The sequence below is a fragment of the Petaurus breviceps genome, unplaced genomic scaffold (genome assembly GCF_028583685.1).
Source record: "Petaurus breviceps papuanus isolate PSGF00001 unplaced genomic scaffold, PetGlider_PUasm1.0 76, whole genome shotgun sequence".
Lineage (NCBI taxonomy): Eukaryota > Metazoa > Chordata > Mammalia > Diprotodontia > Petauridae > Petaurus > Petaurus breviceps.
In genome coordinates, this window is record NW_027186473.1 from 41,415,729 (window position 1) to 41,428,003 (window position 12,275).

Below are 12,275 nucleotides of genomic sequence, written 5' to 3' on the forward strand. Positions count from 1 at the left end.
GGAAACTAAGGCAAAGAGGGTTAGGTGACTTGCCCAGAGTCACACAGCTACTCAGTGTCTGAGACTGGGTTTGAACTCAGGGAGGGAGCCTTCCTGACTCCAGGTGCAGCACTCTGTGCACTATGGTGCCACCTAGCTGCCCTCTTCTCAAAATCAATTTGTATACTTTTTATTCCTTTCTTTACCTGTGTGTTATATGCCACCAGCAGAATATATGCTCCATGAAAACAAGGACTTTGGTTATTTTCAATGCATCTCCAGTGACTAGCACACTTTATGTGTTTAATAAATATCTGTTGAGTTTGGTTGTTGAATTGAACAGATGCTGGAAACCTAGGAGTTCCTAAACTGATTGATGAACAGCTAGGTGGCTCAGTGAATAGAGCACCAGTCCTGGAGTCAGGAGGACCTGAGTTCAAATTTGACCTCAGACACTAACTGTGTGACCCTAGGCAAGTCACTTCACTCTCTTTGCCTCAGTTTCCTTATCTGCAAAATGAGCTGGAGAAAGAAATGGTAAGCCACTCCAGTATCTCTGCCAAGAAAACCCCAAATGGGGTCACAAAGAATCAGACACAACTGAAACAACTCCTCAATAATAACAACAAACTGGATGATGAAAGAAATTGTGTCAAATGTAGCAAAAGTGTGTTGCAGTGCTAGGATCGATGGGCTCAGAAGTTAGTGGACTGTTTGATCATGAGCAAGTGGGGACTCAGTCTTCTCATGTGTGAAATGGGGATAATAATGTTTGTACTACCTCCCCCAAAAGAGTGTAATGAGGAAAGTGTTTTCTAAACTTTAAAGAATTCTAGAAATGAGTTATTGTTATTATAGGCCCACAAGCTATTATTTTCAGGAGGAGGCTAGCACTTACTAAGCAGGATGCTGGGCATACCTAGACCTCCACATTTATAACATAAGACACAAGGCGCTCACATCCTTACTAGACAACAAGCCTTCTCCGGCTTCTTGAATGTGAATGAACTTCATGAACCTGATTCCTTCGTGTTGTAGGAATCCAGCTACCATCCTTAGGGAAGCAGGATCTCTTACTCCACCATATGTAGACGGAACTATAAAGTCTCATTCTTGGAAGGGACCTCAAAACCAGCTGAAGGTGCTATGCATATGGCGACTAGGAAAGAAAGTTCTTACCATCAAAATCCTTGGCACTGACAGGTGGCTCCATAATAGAAACTGATATGATTTTATCTGTGGAAATTCCATTAGAGAATAAATCACCATCTGCTTTGCCACTGTACCGTAAGGACCATGGGATCTTTTCATCTGACTTGCAGCTGAAACCTTCCATTTTGCGTGATTTCCTACATTAAAACATAAGATCCTTGAGAGCAGGGACTGTCTTACTGTCCTATTTGCATCCTCAGAGTTCAGCACAGTTTCCCACATAGTATACCCTTAATATATGCTTTATTCATTCACTCAGTCACTCAATCATCTGGTCCAACACATTCCTGGTCAAGAATCCCCTTTAGAACTACAATACAAGCACCCTAGCACACCCAGCATGGCCTGCTAGCACAGGTTCTTTGATCTGCTTTTCTAGGGAAAGACTGCTCAAAAAGGGGTTTAACAATACTACTTTTAATTACTTTCACCAGTTCAGGGGAAAGGTCACCACCCTGAGCATCAGAGAAAATACAAGCAGAGAAATTAATACAAAGACCAACAGACAGGGTTCCGACTGCCTGAATCAAAACAATTTTGCTATACACTTTATGTACACCACTGGATTAAGAGAGCTTTTACATCTGATGGTCTTTTTCATAAGTGAACCCCCAGAGCTTATGGGCATACATAAACTTCTCAGAGCCAGAAGGTATCACAAACCTCGTGACTCAGTGCCTAATCAACTTAGTACCAAAAGGTGTGGAAGCCTTCCTACAAGCAAGCCGCCCCTAAGCAAGCTCCTCCTTAGGCAAGTCCCTCCCCCAATGGGCCCCACATGAGGCCTATTAATGGGCTCCACACGAGGCCTATTAATAGGCAGAAAGGATCTTATTGTCCCGCTAACATTACAAGGACATACCAGACAAGTAGTCCTGCCTAATTCCTTCCTGAGCCTCACTGAAATCCTCCATAGTACCGTTCTGCTATAGGCCTTCATCTGGGCCATTTAATATGTGGTGAATATGAGCATATCTCGACCTGTCCACCTGTGGTCATTCACTTCATAGCATGACCAGTCTGAATACTTTGCCTATTATATATTTCCTGGATTTCTTTTCCATTGCTTCTTGTGTTTAAGTCATTGTTGTTAATACATAACTTCCTGCTTGGACACATCACCTCTTCTCCCCACATAGCAAGGGAGATGCCTTGTTAAAAAAGATCCATCGAGACCATGCCTTGCTCCAATGTAATCAATAAACAATGAATGCAATATTGTCTTGGACTCACTCTACCTCTAGGTCCCTCATGTGATTGTGAAGGTACAGGCTACTATTTTTAAAAAACAGTGAATATTTTTAAAATAATAATAAAAATTATTGGCAGAGTTGGACTGCCAATATGTCCATCTCATATTTTCATCAATACTCTCCACTTTTCTCACAAGATTTTAGAGTGATTACAAAGGAGGGCATATGGCTTGGAAGTTTCATGTGTCTTCTCTTCCCTCTTTCTTTGGGGTAATAATATATTGTCCATGATATGTTCTACCCTTTTGCACTCTTCTCAGCTTTGATCAGTGAATCAGTCCACAAATATTTATTGTGTATGTGCTAGAGACCAGAGCAGAAGGCAGTTACATGGTTCAGTATATAGAGCACCAGGTCTGGAATCAGGAAAACCTGAATTCAAATACAGTCTCAGACTCTTACCTGGGCAAGCCATTTAGCCTTCATTCACTGGAGAAAGAAATGGCAAACCACTCCAGTGTCTTTGCCAAGAAAACCCCATGTACAGTATGATCCATGGACTCATGAAGAGCCCCACATGACTGAACAACATGATGTCAGAGTAAGGTGCTAAGGACTGGGGCTCCAAGAAAGACCAAAAACAGCCTCTACCCCAGAGATTATGTATTCTAATGGTACAAACAATATATAAAGAATAAGTACATAAAAGAAATACACAGAGTAGAGGAAGACAATCTGGAAAGGAAAGGCATTAGCAGCTGTGGAAACAAGGAAAGGCCTCCTGCAGACAGCGAAATGCTCCAGTATTTCAATAGATCTATGACTTCATTAATCCAGACCTGTGCCTCTTCTAAAAGCACAGATCACAAGCCATCCATAATTTTCAGTCTTGTCTGACTCTTGTCTACATACACCTATAAATCCTCCAAGAGTGGCCCACCTCCTCTCTAGCTCTTAACATTGTGTAGATACCAATGGAGCATGAAGTATGTCCCTTCCTCTCATTACCTGACTGGCCCACCTCTTTCCAATCATATATTGCTCTGATATCCCTTATACCACTTCTTCTGCATGTAGCCCTGGAATAACCTTCACCTGTGAGTTCCCAGAAAAGCTACTCTGTGAATAAGCATCCACTAAAACCCTTACTCATAAGTCCCCACTAATACATAATGGATAGCTAAGTGGTACAGTGGGTAGAGTTCTGGGCCTGAAATCAAGAAGGTTCATCTTTGTGAGTTCAAATCTGGCCTCAGACACTTACTAGCTGTATGACCCTGGGCAAGTCACTTTACCCTGTTTGCCTCAGTTTCCTCATCTGTAAAATGAGCTGGAGAAGGAAATGGCAAACTACTCCATCTTGTCAAGAGATCCTCAAAGGGGTCACATAGAGTTGGACACTACTGAACTACACCAAAATGCATTATACCTTTACTATCCAGTCAAAAGATAAATTCGTTTTAAAAGAAATTAATTGGACAAATCAAGCAATAAGAAAAGATTCTCATGCATACATGAAATATACTTTTCTGAAGGCTGCCACACCACCAGTGAAGGAGGCCAAGCACACAGAGAACATTTGTGAAGGCCACACATTTAAAGGCACACTTAGCCAGTGCACAAATTTGACCAAAGCAGCTCACACCTCTAATGTTGAAAATATGATGTATCGTGATGTTTCCCTACTGGACATCACAGCTCTGCTCTCTGCAGAGGATGTCACTTCTTCTGGTCCTATCACTTCTTCCCTCTGTCTCCTCTGTGCACTGAACATCACATCATTTCTGCTAGGGGTCTCTTTTGGTCTTATTGCTGAGCTACTCTCTACTACTAGCTTTCTGGGTGCCAAAGCCTTGATAGCTCTAGAAAATCATAGCCAAGGGCTGGGAATCACAGAGAATCCCCCAGATTAAAACTTTCCATTCTTTTGTGAATAAATGCATCTAGCAATAATTTGAAATTTTTGACAACTCTGACATAATTAGAAAGTTCTCTTCTGATTCCTGTTACATCCTTGATTGGATCTTACATCCTCCAAAAGCATCAGGGATTATACCAGAAAAAAAAAAAAACCAGGATTTTTGTGGAAGGTGGATTGCTGAGGGGAACTTCACGACCATAATCATCTTTGATCAACACATTAATAGGGGCCCTGAACAAAAACTTTCTAAATACAGCAAAACTGTCACCCTCTATTTCCCTGGTTCACATTCTTGCCATTATAATATATATCTGCCAGCAACAAAACTATTGACTTTTGAGTCGTATTCTGATAAGCACAAAAACCCCATGTGTGCCTACGTGCACAATTCTTTACTGTTAATATGCTGCAACCTATCCATGCCCCTAGGTGCCTCTCTATTAGCCCATGGATGACCTGCAACTCTAGTTCTTAATAGACTGTGGGATTTCATTTTGGAGAATCATATAGCACTACTAGAAGAAGAATGTTAAAAAGATGAAATTTTATTTCAGGGAGAAGCTTGGGGTTTTTAAAAGCCTTGTACAATTTCTGGGGGGAAAAAAAGGCCTCTCAGCTCACTGGCCTTCTCCTGGTCAGTTCTAAGCCCAGCAAACTTCCCATTTACAGTATCTGTGCAATATAGATATAAACCAGCTCTATAGGGTGTGCATGTAACTGGCTAGTCAAGTCAGGAAGATTGGTATTCTTCACCCACTTGGTTTTTCCAAAGTGGATATTTAGGCTGTTTTTTTTTAATGCCTTGCCTAATAATGTTAAGAAACTTTGTTTTTTAATGTTTAACATTAAGAAGTTTTTATTGAGTTACTGTCATTCATTTTGTTGTCATCTGGACTTCAGCTATATGGCCCACTTACTTCAAGATTCAATTTAGCTAAAATATTTGGGTAATAAAACAGTAGGGTATATTATAGAGCCTGTGGATAGACAAGCATCAGAAAGCGAAATCAGAGGAAGAGCCACTCTTTGAGATACTGTAATGAGAATGGGAATTTGAAGATCTTCCCTACCCCTTAACAGACCTAGGGGGGGAGTTTGAAGACCTCCCCTGCTTTGAAAGTAAACTCTGCCCCTAATAGGCTGAATGTAATCACATGGAGCCTGTGATGGAGGGAGTTTACTGAAGGTTACAGAAGAGCCCACAGGAAGCTTCCCTGCTATGAATATAAACTCTATCCCCTAATAGTCTAAATATAGTCACATGGAGCCTGTGGTGGGAGGAATTTGCTGAAGGGAAGAAGAGCCCACAGGAAGTTGGTCAGAGCTAGCCAGATGATAGGGGAGAGAGGTGCTCAGGCAAGGAGATAGAGAGGTTTGTGAGTAAATATTGATCTTGTATAGGTTTGTGGGAAGACTGAAGGATGGTGTGGCTCTCAGCGTTATTGTGGCTTCTGAATATCTTTGTTACTATGATGGGATAGGCTTACTAGTTTTGGGATTCGGTTTTCTGGTGTCTAAATAAATGCTTTAGTCCTATCCTCTATCTGGACAGTCTGGTATATTTTGCTATCGAAAGTCATACAATACTTATAGTCATGGTCTTTATCATGATCGTGGGCATTGTAAATATTGCACTGGCACTACAGATACCCATAGAGTAAATGATTCTCCTTGATACTGTCTTCTCTGCCACAGTTCAATCCTCTCTTTACTCCATGCTTCCTCCTATCTCTAGGATCCAACACTCATAACCTCTTCTTTCTGATTCTGAGATAACTTTTCCCTTTTATACAAATTGCCTAGGGTCTGATCCTCTAGCTACAACAATGGCTTTAATTAATCCAAGGAGGTGTACAGAGCCTGTTCACACTCAGTTTTGATTATCTGATTCAATTAAAAATATTTTTGCTTAGTCAAAACACCAGGGACAAATGGGATGTTTTCAACATTACTCTTACATACACACACAAACACATATACATGTAAGTACATACATAGAAATATATACACACATGTATATATGCATATGGAGCAGCTGGGTGGCTCACTAGATACAGCACTGGGCTTGGAATCAGGAAAACTCATCTTCATGAGTTCAAATCTGACCTCAGACACTTACTAGCTATGTGACCCTGCCCAAGTCACTTCACCCTGCCTGCTTCAGTTCCTCATTTGTAAAATGAGCTGGATTGGATAAGGAAACTTCAAACCACTCCAGTATCTTTGCCAAGAAAGCCCCAAATGGGGTCACAAAGAAGTTGATGCAACTAAAATATACACATATTTTTTTGTTGCTCTTCAGTTGTGTGAACTTTTCATGACTCCATTTGGGGCTTTCTTGGCAAAGATACTGGGGTGATTTGTTGTTTCTGTCTCTAAATCATTTTACAGAGGAGGAACTGGGGCAAAGAGGCTTAAGTGACTTTCCTAGGATCACAAAGCTAATAAATGTCTGAGTCCAGATTTGAACTCATGAAGATGAGTCTTCCTAATCCAAAATCCAGGGCTCTATCCACTGCCCCACCTAGCTGATGTGTGTGTGTGTGTGTGTGTGTGTAGATATACACACATATACCTATGTATAGACATATACACATCTTAATGAACAGTATTCATCTAAAATTCATTAAAAATTTATGCACATATATACTTTTAATGAATTTTAGATGAATACTGTCAGTCTGAAGAGTTTTAAACAGTATATTATGTATTTAGGTTCAAGAAGAAGTACACTGTGCGGGGCAGCTAGGTGGTGCAGTGAATAGAGCACTGGCCCTGGAATCAGAAGGGCCTGAGTTCAAATCCAGCCTCAGATACTTGACACAATTACTAGCCGTGGGACTTTAGCCAAGCCTTTTAACCCCAATTGCCCTCCAAAAAAAAAAGTACACTGTGTCTACATAGTATTAAGATGCTTTGTCTATAGCTTATTTCTTAATCTTATTATCTGGTTCTGTATGTGCCAAACTTAGAGAGTGATTAAAACTGTCTGACAGAATTCTTTACCAATTGGAAACTTGGTATCCCTCAAAAACACTGTCCTACAGAGTATTTCTTTTGAAGCCTCAATTCATTCCTCAGCTGACTGGTAGGTAAATCTGCCCCTGTCCAAACACTTTTACTGGATTTGCTTCATTTAGTGACTCCTAAGGAAAATGGTCCTCTTTTCAATGATCCCTTTATGACTTTTTAATTGGAAATTTTTTTATTGTGTCACCGACCTGGCCTGAGCTCATTTCAGAAATGTGCTGAAGTGGATTCTGGCAAGGACAAGTGAGACTGAGAAATGTCCCACGTAGCACATCTCAGTATTTTTCTTCTAAATGAGTCAGGATGTGGGGATTAAGGGTTGCTCCTTTTTATACATAAATAATTTTTTTTGAGATGCCAAAGACATAGTAAGGATAATAGGCCTTCATAGAGAAGGTAAAAAGGAAAATGACCTGAAACTCACAGGACTAAATTTTTCATACCCACCATGACTAGAACCCCCTAGATGTAGGTTAAGATACACTTTCCCAGAATCCCCACTAACCCAATTTTAGCACCCCACCTACAAGAACATGCAAACTTCAGGAAGGGTGTATTCTAAAATTAATGACCAAAATTAATTGTAATAACCAGTCTTGGTCCCCCCAAAAAGATGATAAAATATTCTTCCCTTCTTTTTAACAGAGGAGGTGAGGACCTAAAGCTCTGCAATGTTGTATAAACTGTGGGAATTGATGATTGCTTTTGCTTAACTCTTTCTTTGCTGCTGGAGAGGTTTCAAAGGAGTGATATATATATTGAGAAGTCACTAGAATGTAAAAAGCAAAAGGTATTAGTCAAATGAATCTGTGATCTTATCAATACAAGGGTCCCCTCCAATGACACTGACTATAGCCCATCCATGACTGGCCATATGTTGGTATGGCATAGTAGTTAATATCTGTACTTGTAGTCTGAACAAATTCAAATCACACCTCAGACTAGTTATGTGACTCTTGGCAAGTCACTTGTCTTCTTTGTTCCTTGGTTTCCCCATCTATAAATGAAAAGGTTGGATTCAATGACCTCTAAAATTCTGAACCCATATCCTCCTAAAAGTTTGCCTAAAGCAGGGGTAAGGAACCTGTGACCTCAAAGCCACATGTGACCTTCTAGGTACTTGGGTGTGTGACCTATTGACTGAGTCCAAGTTTTACAGAACAAATCCTTTTATTAAGGGGATTTGCTCTGGAAAGTTTGGATTTAGTCAAAGGGTCACACTTGAGGACCTAGAGGGCCACATGTATGTAGCCTTGAGGCCACGAGTCCCCCATCCCTGGCCTAAAGGTTTCATCAAGATTCTTGGAGCCTCACTCAAGTTGTCCTTTCATCCCAAGGATACCAATGGAGCAGTATATCCAATGGGTGTGTCTCACTATCACCATATGACCAGACCATCTTTTTATTGTACGTTTTTTATTATATGATTTACAATTGTCTTTTGTAATTCCTTGTTTATAATGTGTTTCAGCCTCACCCACCATGGACCTCTCCATTCCTCTCTAGATGATCACCAACTCTTTGAAAGATGACAGTCTTCTAATTCTTTGGAAACTGTAGTGTCCCACAACTTGCAGTCAATCATAACCAGAAGAACGTCAGTTTCAAAAAGATGTGCAACACAAAAAGCAATCTATATATACCATCAGGTATTGCCAAAATTTTAATGTAATTAAATAATTGAGAAAGAAAAGCTAGAGTCCAAAGAAAACTAATGAGGCCATTTGCCTTTATAGTCCATCAGGAGACCAGTCCTGAAAGTCACTATCCTATCTCCCTAGGATAGGAGGTTGTCATTTCTTGTGCATGTCTTAACAAACATTCAGAGATCATCCTTGTCTAGTCCCTTTATTCCTCATAGGGGTACATCGAAATCACCTTTCACTACTTGTTACCTGTAGTATTTGTCCCTTTTTATGTACAAATATGTTTTTTCTCCAGAGAATCTAGTCTAACAATTCACAGAGGAAAAACAAAGTGGATGAATAGACTGCATACTAGTGTGGAAAGAGAGCAGAATCTAGAGTAAAGAGGCTTTTGTTCAATCTCATTTCTGTCACCCATTACTTTAAAATAGCAAGTCCCTTTTACTTTGAGCAAGTCCTTTCATATCTAATCACCACAGTTTCCTCATCTGCAAAGTGAAGGAGTTAGACTAGATGGCCTATAAAATCCCCTCCACTTCTAAATCCATAATCCTATGATCCTGAGAAGGTATACTGGCAAGACTATGAGATGCATTTGTTTGGATGACCCATAGAGTAAGGTTCATCAGTATATATGTTTGGTACAGACACTAGGATGAACATTGGACTAAGCCTAGAATTTAGGATCAAAACAGATTGGATTGGATTTGGGAAATTTCACAGTGTTTTTAATCACTTCAGGTTTCCCTCTGAAATAGAGATACTTATTTCTAACATAAGACTCTTCCAGAGATTCCATATCTGTGAAACATGCCATGAGAAATTGCACAAAAGTAGTATAAAGTATGTCATCATAGAGATGCATGCCTGTGAAAGAAGGTAGACCAGTGATGCGTGAGAGTGGTGGGAAACTGATGGAAAAGCCATATGCTCCATTGGTATCCATGCAACATCAAAATAACTAGAGGAATATCCATATATGTGAGCTATGAAGGATTAATGGAAGAACACAGACAAGAATTAAACAGAATGAGAAGGTATCAATAGTTTGCAATCTGTAATGCTTGAAGGAATCCCCAATCAGGGAGATTGCAGCTCTATCAAACTATCCATTTGCCTTTCTAGAGATAGGAGGAGAATAGTAAGATAAATAAGACCAGAGTCAGGACTAAAACCAAGGTCTTGTGTCTCCAAGTCCAATGTCATCTCTACCACAACGTACCACCTCTATTTGGATTTTGGTGAGCAGTCAAACTGATTTTTCTAAAGTCAAATCTGGCCATCCTACTCCCCTCCTTAAGAAACTCCAGTGGCACCTTATTACCTCTTGAATCAAATATAAATTCTATATCTGGCATTTAAAGCCCTTCACAACCTGGCCCCAAGCTACTTCTCTATCCTTATTGCACATTATACCTCTCCATCTACACTATGGTTCAGCCAAACTGGCCTTCCTTCTGTTCCTTATGCATTATACTTCATCTCCCAATTCTGTGAGTTTACACTGGCTGTCACTCAAGTCTAAAACAAACTACCTCCCCACTGAATTAGAGACAGCTTAGCATGGTGAATAGAGTGACAGTCTCAGAGTCAGGAAAAGCTGTTCCAGTCCTATTTCTGTTTTTACTTTTGTCCTTGTATCCTCAGTATCTAACACTGGGCTGGCTATATTATATTGCCTTAATAAATATTTACTGATTGATTAATTGCAAAGTAGCACCAAATCCAGGATGAACTCTACTGCAGCTAGGTGGCCATCAAAAGGAGCATCAGGCCTAGAGTCAGGAAGACCTGGGTTCGGATCTGGCCTTGGACTCTTACTTAGCTGTGTGAACCTGGGTAAGTCACTTAACCTCTGTCTGCCTCGGTTTCTCTAGCTGTAAAGTGGGGATGATACTAACACCTACCTCACAGAGTTGTTGCAAAGATAAAATGAGATGATATTTGTACAATGCCTAGCACACATAGTAAGTCCTGTATAAATGTTAACTGCTATTATTATCTTTGTTGCTGTTGTTTTTGTTATTGGTATCATAGAAAGGATGAGATGCATCTGAAAAATAATGGACAGAACTGAGTGATCCACCCATCCAAAAAATGATCACTAGTCTGACTGTCTATCTTGCACCAATGTCAGTTTGCTACTTTCTGAATGCAGTGAGGTAGCCCATAAAGAAATAGATGCCGTATCCTTAACTTCTCCATAGAAAGTTAATTTCCTCCTGATGTCCCCCCAGCCTGGAGCCACCCGATTTAGAATATGAGCTGGGGGCTCTGTGCTCTGTTCAAGTGAAAGACAATCAACATAAGAAACATTAGCCATAGCAGTGCTCAGGATTGCTCTGCGCGACGGATAAAAAAGAAAACCAGTCATCTGAATTGAATTTTCAGCTGGGGCCTAAGAGGCCAAATTTAATCATCCACCTAAAATTATCACACAAGTCAATATTTTCCCCCCTTCTCCTTGCAGAGAGAAAGAAACTGATTCTCTGTTTTTCACTCAAGCAGGTGGCCTTGAGGCAGCTCACCAGCTGGCTGAAATCTAAGTACCTTCGCCAAAGACAAAAGCAAGTGAGATGATTGATTATCTCCCCATTGTACTGGAAGTGCATCTCCTCAGCCAATCAGCATACAGGGCTGCTATCTGATTAGCATTGAGCAAAACTATTCCTGGGAGCAGATGAACAGAGGTGAGCAAATCACAGTCCCTGGTTAGCTGCTGTTTCCTCAACCAGATCAATTCCACTCAATGAATTGATTTTGATCAGACTCTCGTTAGTTTCTTAGTTATTAAACCACTATGTTATTGGGTTATGTTCATTGTCCCTTGAAAAGTAACTGTGTTCAGAGGAAACTCCCACCCAGTTAGGTGGAGACATTACTGGAAAAAATGGACAAAAATCCCCTAGTTTGTGTGGGTCATGGCCTGTGCTATGATGAGAGTGTGGGGGCCTTAAATGGGAGCACAGACCCTTCAAAATATGGAAGATAGAGGCCTTTGAAATTTTTTAGAGAGTAAGTTGATAAGATTTGTGTATTAAGAAGAATAACCTGGCATTGGAGGGAAGCATAAAGAGGCAGAGAGCACAAGTAGGAAGCTATCATAATAGGATTGTGTCTCTTTATTAAGCTAAACAAATTACTTCAATTTAATTCAAAAAACAATTTATTCAGTACCTGCTATGTTCCAGACCTGGCTTCAAGGAGCTTAGATTCTAGTTTGAAAGAAGGGAAAAGAAAGAAAGAGGAAAGGAAGGAAGGAAGGAAGGAAGGAAGGAAGGAAGGAAGGAAGGA